The 17,961-nt window shown below is 38.0% G+C and overlaps 1 protein-coding gene across 1 annotated transcript in view; it reads left to right on the top strand.

Moving 5' to 3' along the window:
* The first annotated feature begins 7,007 nt into the window (after nucleotides 1-7,007).
* The window catches only part of raraa (retinoic acid receptor, alpha a), a 400,791-nt gene continuing 389,837 nt past the window's right edge, over nucleotides 7,008-17,961 (top strand). Inside the window, exon 1 of the mRNA XM_062056004.1 lies at nucleotides 7,008-7,316. The gene's annotated coding sequence lies outside the window, so the exon portion shown is untranslated. The remainder of the gene's footprint in view (nucleotides 7,317-17,961) is intronic.

Raw genomic sequence — 17,961 nt, forward strand, 5'->3', positions numbered from 1 at the left:
AAGTCAAGAGAGTGAGGTGAAATCAACTCTAAGCTGCAAATATGGAATTTGGAGACAAGCCAGTTTGACATAAATGGCGTGCTTACCCCAAATAAACCAGAACAAATGTCCCCGGCAAGCTGGACCAAAGAGTCAACTGTCCATCGAGTGAGTCACACTTTACATTGATCATGATACACGCAGCATGTCATGCGTGTATCATGACAGACAGCATACACTCTATAGCTAGCTGTGAACAAACAAAACATGAAATGTGGGCTAGTACTTTACAGATACTGTAATATGATTGTTCATGTTTTTCAGTCAGTACAGATTGGTGTTCTATCGCAGTGTTGTGCATTACAAACTTAACGCATTTTTGCTGACGTAGAAGCTAGCGTATCTCTTGCCGTAGTTAGCTTTAAACGGTTAATATCGAAGCACGCCGATGTGTTACTACGCTAGAAAGAGAGTTCCTCAGTGTTCGCTCTTACAATAACAATGCCGCTACAGTTTGGTTATTTTACAAGTAATGGAACCTCAATGAAGTATTGGTGATGATTTTGAATGCATTTTTAAATTGATTTTGCGGTGAAATTCATTGCGCCCATTAGCTGCATTGCTAGCTACTGAGAACATGCCAATTTTTACATGTCAGATTTTTTGTCTGCTTGTCTCTCATAATGTTTGTGAATAATAGGCAAAATTCCAAAAAAAGGTGCAGAATTCCCCTTTACACACAACAACATTGAATCCGGCAGGTCGCCCACATTGCCCAAAGCAAAAACCGGCCCTAACACTATGATGTATTAATCAGTGCTATGGTCTTCTATTTCCGGTATGACACGGCTGGAATGGTGTAGGTATTTTAGAACTTGCGGAGTATGTGGAAGCAAGCCCTGCTGACCCAAAGCATGTAGCAGATAAAGTAGAGGAATTTATTGAAGTTATTTCTGCACTTTCAGATCAAGATGTAGACTTGTACTCCTCCATTTCTCTGGTCCACAGACAAGTGGAAGTGCCGGATAACCAATCACATGTTAGGATCTGCCCACTGACTTTGACAATGGAGTTTTATATATATATATATATATATATATATATATATATATATATATATATATATATATATATATATATATATATATATATATATATATATATATATATGGGCAGCACGGTGGAACAATACGAAGGTCCTGAGCAGTCCTGGGTTCAATCCCGGGCTCGGGATCTTTCTGTGTGTAGTTTGCATTTTCTCCCCGTGACTGCGTGGGTTCCCTCCGGGTACTCCGGCTTCCTCCCACCGCCAAAAACATGCACCTGGGGATAGGTTGATTGGCAACACTAAATTGGCCCTAGTATGTGAGTGTGAATGTTGTCTGTCTATCTGTGTTGGCCCTGTGATGAGGTGGAAACCTTCTACCTTCCTAGTCACGTCCGTTGTGTCCTTGGGCAAGACACTTCACCCTTTGCCTCTGATGGCTGCTGGTTAGCGCCTTGCATGGCAGCTCCCGCCATCAGTGTGTGAATGTGTGTGTGAATGGGTAAATGTGGAAATACTGTCAAAGCGCTTTGAGTACCTTGAAGGTAGAAAAGCGCTATACAAGTATAACCCATTTATCATTTATCATTTAACTTGTCCTGGGTGTACCCCGCCTTCCGCCCGAATGCAGCTGAGATTGGCTCCAGTACGCGACCCCAAAAGGGACAAGCGGTAGAAAATGAATGGATATATATATATATATATATACACACAGTATATATACATAGAGAGATAGAGAGAGAGAGAAAACTTTTGAAATGTTGGTAATAACAGCCCTGCGATGAGGTGGCGACTTGTCCAGGGTGTACCCCGCCTTCCGCCCGATTGTAGCTGAGATAGGCTCCAGCGCCCCCCGCGACCCCGAAGGGAATAAGCGGTAGAAAATGGATGGATGGATGGATAGTAATAACAGCCTTTCTTCAATTATCTTTTGCTTCCAATCAACACTTAGTCTTCTTTGCGGTATAGATAAAGGCACCCGTACTCACAAATATGATTGTGTACAAACATAGAGTAAACACGCCTGGTACGTCACACAAAATAAGGGGTCAATTACACAACAGAATGTGAAATATTACTTCACATTTATGCTTGTATCTGTAGTGATGTTTAAAAAAACAAACTGTTTGCTTTCATAAAAAAAACACTTCTGCAAGTATTCAGTGTTGTATAAAAAGCCAAAAGCTCATTGGGAGAACATCGCACAGCACAATCTGAAATGGTAGGATATTTTAAGCTTTAATGGTGCTCTCAGTGGGACACGGGGTACAGTCACGCAATGGAGGAGGGACCAGGTTGTTTAAAATTTAATGCAAAACATATCCCTATTCATATTTGAATAAAGCCAAAGACGCTGCTTGCTGTTCCACAATGATCATTTCTTGGCTTTTGGATCCATGCAGATGACAAAAAAGTAAGGGGGTGGGGGGTGGGCACTTCCCGTAAGAAGGCCTCACACTGATTTTATTAATTTGGGTTCAAGCCATCAGAACCTACTCTTTGACATCTCTCCAATATCGATGTTGTCACTGCAAAACATGTTCATCTTTTCCAACATGCCCTAAAACCATCTGCACTGTACTTCTTGTTTTCAGCCTTGTAATTTAGTATAATTGTGATGATACTTGGTCTTATATTCGGCGTCCGCGGATTAATCTGTCACATCAGAGAAAACAGTGCTTATATATTTTTTATTGTAATTTCTTCACGCTTCTTGCTGTAATTGTTCACACTGGTCTGTGTCTTTGGCCCATGTAGCATATGTGGCTCAGCGATCTTTAAAAGTATATTCTAGAAGATTTTTCTTAAATCTGAGCTGGCACAAATACAAAAAAACAAAAACATATTCAACCAAAAGACATCATTTTGTTTTGGAATATTTAAGTTTTGTCATGTAATAAGTAGGGATGGGTACCAAAACCCGGTGCTAACGTAAAGCGTGCTAACCATGTAAAAGAACAAAAAAGTTTTGCATTTCTCTATGTTCTGTATTTTTACAATAATTATGACAAATGGTTGTGGATTTGATTTCGTATTTTGAACTGTATCTCAGATGTACCTTAAGAGTGTCCCAATTTAAGAGTTTTTTTAGATAAGATCTGTGTTTTAGCTAAATGTTATGGTTTAAGTTACGAGCAATAATTTGAGTTCCAAGCATCTCCGAAATTAGTTGGGGTAGCAAATGTCACAGTGTAACTCGTAAGATCCGACTTAACATCTGGTCATACTAGCCGGGATTAGCTTAAAGCTTGAAATCAACATGACGATGGGTAGGAAGAAAGTGAGTGTGAAGGACAGTGCTGAGAAGACGAAGTGGATGATTTTCATTGGATTAAAGAAAAGCATAATCAAAAACTTGACTGAGTGTGTTGCCAATTTAGTAAAGCAATTGGAGAGTATAGTGTCGTCCCGATACCAATATTTTTGTACCGGTACTAAAATTATTTAGATTATTTTCGGTACTTTTCGATACTTTTCTAAATAAAGGGGACTACAAAAAATGTCATTATTGGCTTTATTTTAGCAAAAAATCTTACGGTACAATAAATGTTTATTATTGCAAGTTTGTCCTTAAATAAAATACTGAACAGGCAAGACAACTTGTCGTTTAGTAGTAAGTAAGCAAACAATGGCTCCTAATTTAGTCTGCTGACATATACAGTAACATATTGTGTTATTTATCATTCTATTATTTTGTCAAAATTATTAAGGACAAGTGGTAGAAAATTAATTATTATTCTTCTTGTTCATTTTCTGTTAATATCTGCTTACTTTATCTTTTAACATGTTCCATCTACACTTCTGTTAAAATGTAATAATCATTTATACTTCTGTTGTTTGGATATTTTACATTAGTTTTGGACGATACCACAAATTTGGGTATCAATCCGATACCAAGCAGTTACAGGTTCATACAATGATCATATTCAAAGTCCTCATGTGTCCAGGAACATATTTCCTGAGTTTATAAACATAATATAAATGAAAAAAAAAACGAAAAAAGATTTTGTGATGCTAAGAAATATCGATGTAATCGTAGTATTGACTAGATACACTCCTGTACTGGTATCATTACAGTGGATGTTAGGTGTAGATCCACCAATGCCGTTTGCTTATATTGTAGCGTCCCGGAAGAGTTGGTGCTGCAGGGAATTCTGGGAATTTGTTCTGTAGTGTTTATGTTGTGTTGCGGTGCAAATATTCTCCGAAAATGTGTTTGTGTTGTTTAGTGTGGTTTCATTATATGGCACATGTTTATGACAGTGTCGGCGTTGTTCTTACGGCCACCCTTAGTGTGACATGTATGATTGTTGATTAAGTATGCGCTTCATTCACACATGATTAGTATGTTCAAGGTTATATTGATCGTTTTATTGGTGTATGATCGGACATGGTGCAGTATTGTGTTGGAAAGGTCACCTATAGGCAGATTTTAATATATTAATTTTCTTGACTCTGGAGTACTGAGGTGTGTAGAGAAGCATTTTTTTTACCAATCATTCGTCCTATATGGTTGATACTAGGGCTGTGAATCTTTGGGTGTCCCACGATTCGATTGAATATCGATTCTTGGGGTCACGATTCGATTCAAAATCGATTTTTTTTTTTTCAATTCAACACGATTCTCGATTCAAAAACGATCTTTTCCCGATTCAAAAGGATTCTCTATTCATACAATACATAGGATTTCAGCAGGGTCTACCCCAGTCTGCTGACATGCAAGCAGAGTAGTAGATTTTTGTAAAAAGCTTTTATAATTGTAAAGGACAATGTTTTATCAACTGATTGCAATAATGTAAATTTGTTTTAACTATTAAATGAACCAAAAATACGACTTATTTTATCTTTGTGAAAATATTGGACACAGTGTGTTGTCAAGCTTATGAGATGCGATGCAAGTGTAAGCCACTGTGACACTATTGTTCTTTTTTATTTATTTTATAAATGTCTAATGATAATGTCAATGAGGGATTTTTAATCACTGCTATGTTGAAATTGTAACTAATATTGATACTGTTGTTGATAATATTCATTTTTGTTTCACTACTTTTGGTTTGTTCTGTGTCGTGTTTGTGTCTCCTCTCAATTGTTCTGTTTATTGCAGTTCTGAGTGTTGCTGGGTCGGGTTTGGTTTTGGAATTGGATTGCATTGTTATGGTATTGCTGTGTATAGTTTTGTTGGATTAATTAATTTAAAAAAAAATAAAAAAATAAAATCGATTTTTTTTAAATGAGAATCGATTCTGAATCGCACAACGTGAGAATCGCGATTCAAATTCGAATCGATTTTTTCCCACACCCTTAGTTGATACGTTATAGATACTTGATATAGACGTATTTCATTTTTCTCTGCACGGGTGGGGGGACCGGTACTTTTTAGAGGCAGTATAGTCCCACCTCTAAAAAGCATGTCTTAAAGCCGACGTGTGGGGGACCGGTACGTTTTAGAGGCGGTATAGTACCGAACATACTTGCCAACCCTCCCGAATTTTCCGGGAGACTCCCGAAATTCAGCACCTCTCCCGAAAACCTCCCGGGACAAATATTCCCCCGAAAATCTCCCGATTTTCAGCCGGAGCTGGAGGCCACGACCCCTCCAGCTCCATGCGGACCTGAGTGAGGACAGCCTTTTTTCACGTCCGCTTTCCCACGATATAAACAGCGTGCTGCCCAATCACGTTAATCCATACGAGGCATCTGGCATACCGCCGATGAGCATGGTGCAGATGGAGAAGATCTTCCCAGCGTCCGTGTTGGTGCACACGTTGGCTGGTCAGGCTGCTGAGGGTGAAGTAGAGGGTGGCGATGTACGAGCTGTGCACCGACGGGCCGCCGACCGTGTTGTTGACGTAGGGCATCTCCAGGCGTTTGCCCAGCTCATGGAGCCATCCTTGGGGAAGAGACGGGAGGACAACAGGGTGACAAGAACTAAATCCTCCAGACTAGAGATAAATTGTATTATTATGTTTATTTTACCCAAAAATAAATATATTTAATAATAAAAATTAAAAAAACAAATACATTTTTACTATATTTTCCTAAAAACATCAAAATTAATTGTATTTATTTGTATTTTTTCTGACTCCTTATTACATCCAGCCATAGAATTATACATTAAAATAAACATATTTGAAATAATTAATTATAAATGATCATAATAATTCATTTAAAATGACCATATGTAATTATTAAAATAATTGCATGTTTATCAACAACTTTAGCATTTTATTCATTACATTTTGAAGCTCTCAGAAGCCAAGTTATGTTATATTCCTTAAGATTTATTTATGCAAGTTTGAAGTATCAATTATCTAAACACAGTTTTGTTTGCATATTTTTTAGGATGTAGATATATATATGTATGTATATATATATATATATATATATATATATATATATATATATATATATATATATATATATATATATATATATATATATATATATATATATATATATATATATATATATATATATATGAAATACTTGACTTGGTGAATTCTAGCTGTAAATATACTCCTCCCCTCGTAACCACGCCCCCAACCACACACCCCAAAATTGGAGGTCTCAAGGTTGGCAAGTATGGTACCGAATATGATTCATTAGTATTGCGGTACTATACTACCATACAACCCTAGTTTTGAGTAAAGTGCTCCGTCTCAGAACCAAATGAGCTCTTAAATTTAAGAACTAATGTACTTAATTATCATTTATTTTAAGTATTTCAATTAGTAAGCTGTTCAACTGGAATATCCCAAAATCACATAAAAATAATGAGGCATTGATTGTTTTTTTTTAGACAAAAATGTGGCTTGTTTTCGTTTTTAAGTACCGATTCTGTGTGAAAATATGATTGAACTATATTGAACACAGTTTCCTAAAAACGAGTAATCATACTGTCTCTGCAGAGCGCAGTGCACATCTGGAAGGAGCGGAGGACGTCCACTCTCTACCACTGGCCTCCGTGAGAGGAAAGAGGCGGGGCTTCGAGCCGGGGTTGAGCTTTCAGAGCCGGAGAGCGTCTCCGATGGTTCCCAGTGGGAGAGCCGCGCCAAACTTGCCCGCTGTCTGAACGCTGCTCGCCGGCTCTCACACTCCCCCACACAGCGGTACCGGTGCTCATTTCTACCTTGAGAGGACCGAACCACCGCCGCTTGGAGGATAAGGGGAAAGTTTGAGGAGACGACGGGGGGCGACGAGGAGGCGGCTGGCGTGACTGAACTTCCACCCAGGCGAGCCCAGAGGGAGCAGCGAGCGGACGGGAGGAGGAGGAGGAGCCAACAGGTTTCAGGTAGAAGTGACATTTGTCAACGTTTGTCAACGTGCGTCCATTACTGGGATCTATATCACCTGGCGGACTCGCCTCATCCGCCACCTTTGGTGACAGCTATGTGTCACTTAAATACATTTTTGTAACCCACTCTCACTATGTCGCTTTTGGATTCAACTAATAATTGGACGTTTTAGCTGTCACTAACTGTCGCGCTGAAACGTGTTTGTTTGTTGGAGGAAGGACTAGCATGAGGAGCTAACACAAGGAGAGATGGCTGGTGTGTGCCGCGGCGGCACCGCACTGACACTTCACTGAAGTTGCATACAAAACAGTTCACTTGTAAATATGTCGGTTTTGATGCCCATTTGTTGATAACATGTGCTTCGACAACAGCTTGGGTGTTTGGCCAAGATGCAGGAATGTGAGGAGTGACGTGAAGCACCAATTTGACGCCAGTCGGTGTAACCTTTTATGTGCTGCTGCACACTTAACGGGAAGTTTGCAATAATTAACATTAAAATCCCATCATTTTCACTTTGTGCACTAAGGCTGCACTCTTATCCAAATAAAAAAGCCAATCACAATTTTCTTACTTAGAATTAAAGGTATACTGTACTCCCTTTTCACTACTTGTGAAAACTAAGTCAACTTGTCCAATATCTGAAAGGGGAACTGCACTTTTGTTTTGATTTTGCCTACCATTAACAATCCACACGTTTTTCTTTTTTAATGCATTCTAAATAGTAAATAAATGCGAGCAAAAGTCCACTTACAATGGAGCGCATGGGAGTCTCACTATTCTGCAGAGAAAGCACTTTAAAAACATCCAAACACGTCCATCAAGGATTTATATAGATACTGTAAGTATATATGTAATGTGGTAACAAGCACATTCATAATAATTCTTACTTTAAGCATACGGCGGCGCATTCATTTCACAAATGCATCACTATGTTCACTTTTCCCTTCAACTATAACAACTAAAACCACTTAATTAGGAGCCATCAAACATAATAAAACATCACTTACTGTACAATGTCTGCTCATACTGGGGCGCGGGCTCATAGGAAAGACTCAAAATAGTCTACAAGGACAAAACCCACAGCATAGAGGGTTTAACATAAATTATTTACAACTCTAAAAAATATTTTTAATCAACAAAGTCAAAACTCATGTCACCAGGAATAAATGAATTGGAAGACTCAAAATAATCTACAATGCCGAACTCAACGGCAAGGGGGTTCTTTCCTAATATGAATATATTGAAAGACAAAACCCAGGGCACAAGAGTACTTTTCTAATAAAAATTCATTAAAAGCTAAAAATGCTCCCATGGCACAGAAGTACTTAATTAAAAGAAATGAATTGAAAGACTCAAAATATTCTACAATGCCAAAATCAAAAGCATGGGGGTTCTTTCTTAATGTGAATATATTAAAAGACAAAACCAACGGCACAAGAGTACTTTCCTAATAAAAATGAATTAAAAGCTAAAAATCCATCCACGGGGCAGGAGTACTTTATTAAAAGAAAGGAATTGAAAGACACAAAATAATCCACCAAGTCAAAGTCCACGGCACACTCACTCTTGCTTCATTCGCGCACGCAATTGAGGCACGTCAGTTTATATGCTATTGCTTTTGAATTTTTTAAACAACTTTCCAGACTTTCTTTGCACTAATTCAAATGGCATGCATTCTTTGGACTGCATGTAACATGCATTTTCAGGTGTAAAGCTGACAGAAAAAAGCTCCAAATCCCAATTACAGGCAATTTGTTAACACCCAGGATTAACCCTGCCAATGTGTCAGCATCCTTTTACATGAAATGTCAGTGACTGATTTCACCCCGCAGCCTCACCAACCTTGCAGTTATCTTGTAAAAACACTTGAGATTATAGTCTGTAGGGATTTTATTAGGATTAATTTAAGGCTGTAACAAGCACTTTTGCGCTGTTAACATGCATCATTTTACACTGTTTCATGCATTTGAAGTTTGAGTTTTTGAATTGTTATTTTTCGGGTGACATGTTAAATGACACCTCAGCCCACTTCCTCTTTGGGAACGTGCCCTTTTTTCTCCGACAACCTGTGACATTCGAATACAAGATGCGGTTGACAGCTTGTCATATTTTGGGAAGTTTAGTGTGTTTGAGGGTTTTCCCACTCTAACACATCGATTGTGGGTGTGATTCATATTTCAAATGTGCCATCGCTGTAACTGTGAAGGCTTGCAGATTGTTAGATACTACTGTGTGTTACGGTAAACTCGTGTGGATTTAAATACGCATTATGTTTATTATCGTAGTTGTAATTTTGATTGGTGTGGAGCTGCACTACATTATACCAATATATGTTTCTATTCCAAATATTTGACCTCAATGTTAGATGAACAAGGTATAAAAATACCTCTACATATGATACAGTTCTTTTATTGGTCTTTATTGTTGTGCCGGTATGTCTAATCTTGGCTGGCGCGTATACTGTTATTCTTAATTCAGCTGAAGATCAACATACAGTAAATGGCCACAATCTGTATTGTATGTAGCAATGGGTACCATACTTTTTTTTTTGCATGTGACGTCATGTCCAGTTGCAGACAAACAGCCAAATAAGTACACTACTTACAGTATAAAACTCTAATGGCAATAAACCTAATGGCAAAGACTACTTCCTTACTACTGTAACACATTTAGTACACACTGAAATTAATACATTCTAAATTGCAAATAAGAAGTGTAAGTGGAAGATTTAACAGCTGGACAGCATAGGTACAGTATCATTATCAGCTCAGTGTTAAGTGTTAAATGAAAATTATTTTTATTATTAAACAAATTAACATTTATTACTGCATGAACACATACATTGGTACTGTATTTATTCCCGGATACCAGGAATCGGTACCTTACTGGTTCAAATATAAAAGGTACCCATCTCTACATTATTTACTGCAATTTATCATAGCCAGTCTTTTATTTTTGGTCTGCCTTTTTTCATTTTCCAAAAACTGAATTGGCTAAGGCACGCACACAGGAATGAAGGCAGAATTACATTGTAATTTTACAAACCCCCAAAAATATGATACAATTGAGTTTTCACATTAAAAGGCTTAATTGTGTTACAATAACGTGATAATATTTTGCAGAATAAAGTTCTGATGTTAGGAAACAGTTGTAATACTGGTGGAAAAAAAGTTAAAAAATATTTTGAGCCTAAAGATCATATAATATTGAGAAAAAAGAATCGCCATATTTAGAAAATGGAATTGTATTACAACTTTGCTTGATTAAATTTGTATAATGAGAAAATAAAGTCTTCAAATATAGTTTAAAAAAAAAAAAATGTTACGAGAATAAATCAATTAATATATTTAAAATAGCACAACAGCATAACAAATCTGAAAATATAGTCCTAATATTAAGGAAAGATTTAGAAAATATTGTGATATTGCGAGAAAATGTTTAAATTAAACATACTTAATCTTATGAGAAATTGTAATTATTTTACAGAAATAACGTTGTAAAATCCAGAAATAAATATTTTAAACATGTTTTAGGTGGATTCAGTTTGCCATTATGAGAAAGTGCAGTGATATATTGAGAAACATATTACAATAAGAAAAATAATATATAGTCCAGTTCCACTTTAATATAAATTACGTCACCAATATTTGTAAATGAATATGATTGTGCAAGTGATTTTGTCTGTTCCCGAGGCGAAAGTACACACACTGACGTCCCCACTTACATTGTTTGTGTTTTTAACAGCCGTTTAGGACTTTTACCTGATTAATGGCAGTTCTTCAGAGAGAAACAGTGGTGGCTGGTGTGTTTACGTTTAGGCGGGAGTGGACATTGCTTTATTCTACTGGGCCTCTCTCTGCCATACATGGAAGGGAAGTTATTTTTGGTTTGGTTATTAACTTATCACATTGAACTGAATGTATCATCAATGTGGCGGCTCGTGAGCAGCGCCCGCTCCAGTCTTGTGGCTGCCCTGCCATGTCTGTCCGTGTTCACCACTGGACTGTTTTTTTTTTTCCTTTTTCAAACACAGTAACTCTCTGCTGTCACCATGTTTATCTTTTCCCTTCATCTCTCTTGGCACAAATCTCAGCGATGAAAAGCGTTGACATTTTGGGACATTTGTTGTGCAGCTTGAAGTTGTTAGTGTAAAAGAGGAAGCCTTTGCTGAAACCATTTTATAAGCTGGCGGTAAAGTTTGGATGCCGCATTCTGTGGAAAAGCCCTCTCTCTTTCTCTCTCGCCTTCATAGTGACAGGTGGTTTGGTCCAATTTGGCCAGCATTGGTCGACATGCCTCCTTGCCACAGCAGCCCGCTCGCCTGTTTTTGACAAGGCCAGCTCCCTCCCAAAGCTGTGGCGATGCAGCATGAACACACCGAGCATTGACAGGTGAGACATGCTCCCCACAGAGATGTCACCAGAGCTTGTTTAATGGTAAACACCTCCATCCCGTCCTACCCCCACACTGTCAAAATGTTGCTATTTTGGTAGATGCTTCTTTGTGTGCTCACACAGTGAAAAGCCACACCGCTGTCTTTAAAAAATGCAAACCAATGTTAGTCTGCTGTAATATGATGTAGAATATCATTGATACAGTGGAAACCTCAAAGTTGGCTGACGATCCGTTCTGCAACACTGGTTGACTTCCAAGTTCTAAATTAAAAACAACATTTCCCACAGGAAATAGTACAATGTGAATGAATTCATTCCAGGCAGTTGCCATGGCAAAACCTTGAAATGTGCAGGCGCTGTTTGAAGTCTATATTGTTGTATTTTTCACACTATAAGGCACACTTAAAATATTCTTTTATTTTCTCAAAAATCAACAGTGCACCTTATAACCCGGTGCGCCTATTGTACGTATTAATTCTGGTTTTGCTTATTGACTTTGAAGCAATTTTATTTGGTACATTGGTACATAATGATAAGTGTGACCACTGGCAGTCCCGCATAAGAGCTACATGTGGACTGCAGGTTGGCGCCCCCTGTTCAATAAATGACGCTTGCAACTTAGCAACCAAGCCCAACAAGTAAGCCCAAAATGTTGATGTTTCATTGGAAATATAGGACATTATACAGAGCGCTCAAAAATTTGTCGAAAAAAGTTTTAGTACGACTTTGGTAAGCTACTAAGCATTGCTTGTTAGATTGTCGACGCATTACGGCAGGCCTTGGCAATTATTTTGACTCAGGGGGCCACATTTAGAGAAAAAAATGTGTCTGGGGGCAGGTATATCTATTTTTATGAACACTAATACAAAACCTCGCAATAATGTCTGATTAAAAGCTAAAAATGTTATGACAGACCGCCTTAAAGAAAATTGAATGGAATTTTACAATGTACATGAAAATAAAGAATGTGGGATTTACAATATTAACTATGAATGATAGAACACTAAATATTGACAACATATGAATAAGCGGTAGAAAATGTATGGATGGATGGATGGATGGATGAAAGTCACACCCCCTCTCGATCGACATATTTGTCAATCAAACGAAACGCAACAAAAGTATGAACGCTAAGGGTAAAAGCTGCTGTGATTACCATAGTAACTAATTTGATTAGTATAGTAACTAGTATATCATGCAAAAGTGGAGATTCCATCCATAGGAATACTTTGTATAGTTCAAGACTTACGGTAATTTGAAAACATCACTGCACACCATAATGGCAGCTACAGTTTTAATCTTAAAGATCTAAAACAATTATTTGGGAATGTCCGACGGGCCAGTTTGAAAAGCTTAACGGCCCGGCCCGCATGTGGCCCCCGGGCCTTAATTTGCCCGGTCTGCATTACGGCTACCGTAGTCAGACGTGCTGTGCTTCAACATACAGTTGTAACTTAGATATTGGGTTTCACTATGTAAAGCGCTTTTAGTCACTAGAGAAAAGCGCTATATAAATATAATTCACTTCACTTCACTTCACAGGTATTGTTGTGGTGTGTGCATAAGGACCCCAAAATGGCATATATTAGGAGATATTATCTGGTGTTTAGTTTCGCAATATTATAGAAAATCAACTTTTCTCACCTATTGGTACATGCTGATGTGTAGTTGGGATCTACATAAGTCAAAAAAAATTGCGCACGTTTGCTATTGTAGTCCTCGCCGGCACCGTAGTCAAGAAGGTTCTTTTTTTTCCTCTAACCTCTTGTTGAGGGTCATTCATCCTCCGCTGTTGCCATTTGTAATTTAAAGTAGCATACAGTTCTAACTTATCTATCAGTAGACTCGCTAGGGAAGTGCTAAAAACTTCAGGTACAACAAAGATGACGTGGGGAAGACGCTGTCGAAGTGGAGTCACGTAAATAAGACCGCCCACAAAACGGCGCATCCTGAAGAGACGATCAGAACGAGACTTGAAGATGGTCTGTAAAACATAATCCATGCAACATTTAGACCAAAAAAACACCATTACATGTTATGTTGACCACAAGGAAGTGTTTTAAATGTAGAAAAAAAACATCATAATATGACCCCTTTAAAGGCCTACTGAAACCCACTACTACCGACTACGCAGTCTGATAGTTTATATATCAATGATGAAATCTTAACATTGCAACACATGCCAATACGGCCGGGTTAACTTATGAAGTGCAATTTTAAATTTCCCGGGAAACTTCCGCTTGAAAACGTCTATGTATGATGACGTATGCGCGTGACGTCACGACGGCAACGGAAGTATTCGGACCCAATGTGTCACCATACAAACTGCTCTGTTTTCATCGAAAAATTCCACAGTATTCTCGACATCTGTGTTGGTGAATCTTTTGCAATTTGTTTAATGGACAATGGAGACTGCAAAGAAGAAAGTTGTAGGTGCGATCGGTGTATTAGCAGCGGACTACAGCAACACAACCAGGAGGTTGTGTTGTGTTTGAGCTGGATAGCAGACGCACTACCGTGAGTACAGCTTTGGCTTCCAAACATTTGATCGCTTGCCCGTACGTGCGTGTCGCTATGTGCATGTCACGTACGTAACTTTGGGGAAGTATATGTTTCTTGCCGACTGATGGCGGCCGGGGTGTCGTCGAAAGCTACAACGCCCGCCGCCGCTCCGTAGCTAAGTTAGCTTCAATTGTTAAGCTTCGCCAAGCTGGAAATTATTAACCGTGTATTTACATGTTCATGGTTTAATAGTATTGTTGATCTTCTGTCTATCCTTCCAGTCAGGTTTTTTTTAAATTTTGTTTCTATCTGCATTTGAGCCTGATGCTATCACGTTAGCGCTGTAGCTAAGTTAGCTTCAATTGTTAAGCTTCGCCAAGCTGGAAATTATTAACCGTGTATTTACATGTTCATGGTTTAATAGTATTGTTGATCTTCTGTCTATCCTTCCAGTCAGGGTTTTTTTTAAAATTTTGTTTCTATCTGCATTTGAGCCTGATGCTATCACGTTAGCTCTGTAGCTAAAGAGCTTCACCGATGTATTGTTGTGGAGGTAAAAGTCACTGTGAATGTCCATTTCGCATTCTCGACTCTCATTTTCAAGAGGATATAGTATCCGAGGTGGTTTAAAATACAAATCCGTGATCCACAATAGAAAAAGGAGAAAGTGTGGAATCCAATGAAACCTTGTACCTAAGTTACGGTCGGAGCGAAAAAAGATACACCCTGCACTACACTCTAGTCCTTCACTCTAACGTTCCTCATCCACGAATCTTTCATCCTGGCTCAAATTAATGGGGTAATCGTCGCTTTCTCGGTCCGAATCTCTCTCGCTCCATTGTAAACAACGGGAATTGTGAGGAATCCTTCCTCCTGTGACGTCACGCTACTTCCGGTATAGACAAGGCTTTTTTTTATCAGCGACCAAAAGTTGCGAAATTTATCGTCGTTGTTCTATACTAAATCCTTTCAGCAAAAATATGGCAATATCGCGAAATGATCAAGTATGACACATAGAATGGATCCGCTATTCCCGTTTAAATAAAAACATTTCATGTCATTAGGCCTTTAATGCGCCTTATAATCTGGTGCACCTTTTGTTTGAAAATAGACCTGAATAGACACGGTCATTGGCAGTGCGCCTTATAATCCGGTGCGCCCTATGGTCTGAAAAATGGGGTACTAGCTGTTATACTAAATAAAACTGCAGTGGTACCTTGGTTTCCATACGCCCCACTTTTCATATCATTTGGTGTTCATAAAAAAAGTGTTCTCTTGGTTTTCGTATACCGCTAAACATTGCACATATCAAACTAGTCCGCTTTTCCGCATATTATTTCGCTTATAAAATAAGAAAGTTAAAAGTGCCAGCACTTTGTAAAAATAGGGTTGTCCCGATACTAATATTTTATAACTGGCACCAAAATGTATTTAGGTCTGGGCGATATAGCCTTTTTTTAATATCTCGATATTTTTAGGCCATATCGCGATACACGATATATATCTCGATATTTTGCCTTAGCCTTGAATGAACACTTGATACATATAATCACAGCAGTATGATGATTCTATGTGTCTACATTAAAACATACTTGTTCATACTGCATTCATATATGCTAATTTTAAACTTTCATGCAGAGAGGGAAATCACAACTAAGTCAATTTAGCAAAACTGTATTTATTAAACAGTTATTAAGCAGTGGCACAAACATTCATGTCATTTCCAAAACAGAAAGTGCAAGATTGTCAGAGACATTTTAAAACAAGCTATAAGTGCACTTTTGTGAATGATGTCACTAAGATGACATTTCAAAACAACACTAAATTAAAGTGCACTTTTTTTCAGAACGCCACTACAATAGTTTAAAACAAATAAAGCACACTTTTGTGCAAGATGACACACAAGATATTTCAATAAGTCTCACATAAAAATGAGCTGAATATCAAATAGTGTATGTCCTAAGGTGTTGATGTGGAAATAGTTGCTTCGGCATTTAGTTGGTGTGGCACCGAACAGAGATGTTGACATGTAAAGACATATTCCCGCTTGAAGCCAAACCACCGTCAGACGATGGACCCCTGCTGTTTTTCTTTGGAATTAATTATTCCTCCATTTGTTACCAGATTTGCACCTTCTTTCTCTCGTATTACCACTCAAACCACACAGTTAGCTGTTAGCATCACAGCTAACGTTACCATGTCGCTATCTGTCTGCTCCGCGGGAGCGTGTGACGTTGCTCACGTGACAGTGCACTTGTTTTAAGTCTCTGTGAGAAGCAGAGACAGGAAAGAGTGGGAAACACATGTAGTTTAATGCCCCGCAGCTAAAAGCAACTGCGTGAGAACGTATACTTGAATAAGTCATTTTCTATATCGCACAGAGACAAACCCGCGATATATCGAGTATATCGATATATCGCCCAGGCCTAAATGTATTTTCATACTTTTCGAAATAAAGGGGACCAGAAAAAAAACATTGTTTCCTTTGTTTTAACAGAAACTATTATGATACATTAAATTATGTTTCTTATTGAAATCAAATAACACATTTGGCATTAAATAACATGATGACCATACGAGACTGCCTTCAGGGTGACGTTGTGCCCTTTCTATGTGTAAAACAAATCGCTTTTCCAAATCATTCGTCCCCTCTGCACTCAGACTCTTTAACTTTTAAATCTTCATTGCCACCTGTGGGGAAGCTATTTATTTTGGTCTGCGGACTGAACATCGAAATTAGGAATTAACGTTTAAAAATGTGGACGATTTCGGAAGAATCGGAATCTAAGACTTTGTTTGTTTTCTGTTCTCGCCACATAGGGGGACACATTTTAGCAGTATAAAGCCAGGGATATTCAACTAAATTGTTTTGGGCGCCACATTTCCAAAATGCTAAGGACTGAGAGGCTGGACTGTTACCTTCACTATTTGTCTTATTTTGTATATTCAGGAGAACCCGCATCCTCTGCAGAAGACTTTTGCTTTTGGTCTATTTTGTCAGAGTTACAGGAGTGCTCTGCTATTTTTAAGGACATTCTGCAATAAAGCTTGTCAAAGATCATCTTTATGACAGTGCTCTAGTATTTTTAAGATTATGCTCTGTTTTTTTAACTGAACTCGCAGGCCACCAGTGATAGCCCAAATGATGAATGAAAGAGGACCTAAAATATAACCTTGAGGATCACTACTAGTATAACTAGAGAAATTGAACAAATGATTACTGATTGCATCTGAAGTAAACAAGCTACAGCAACACCTTAGTTAAACAAATAACAGTATGAAAATACAATTGTAACTGCCAGAAAGAAGAGAACTTAAAGGGATGCTTTGAGGAACGCCTCAGTTTTTTAAATCACAAGTTTGGACCTGTATTCTATGTAGGGCTGCACGATTATGACCAAAATAATAATCACGATTATTTTCATCGATATTAAAATCACGATTATTAATCACAATTATTTACTGTTAATTAAAACATATTTTATTGCACCTTCTATTTTAAACAAACAGTATGTGAACTTTGCTTTCATTTCAAAATGAAAAATAATTAATGAATGATAAATTGTACAAAAGACAATGGGCTAAATAAAATAAAAATGCTATTGCACAGTGTGATCAAAAAGTGCAAACAAGTGACAAAATAAGATTATGCATGAAAGGCACATACAGCACAAAACATGAATTGTTCTTCTCACAGTATACTCAGTGGCCTAGTGGTTAGAGTGTCCGCCCTGAGATCATACCA

The sequence above is a fragment of the Entelurus aequoreus genome, linkage group LG08 (genome assembly GCF_033978785.1).
Source record: "Entelurus aequoreus isolate RoL-2023_Sb linkage group LG08, RoL_Eaeq_v1.1, whole genome shotgun sequence".
NCBI classification, from domain to species: domain Eukaryota; kingdom Metazoa; phylum Chordata; class Actinopteri; order Syngnathiformes; family Syngnathidae; genus Entelurus; species Entelurus aequoreus.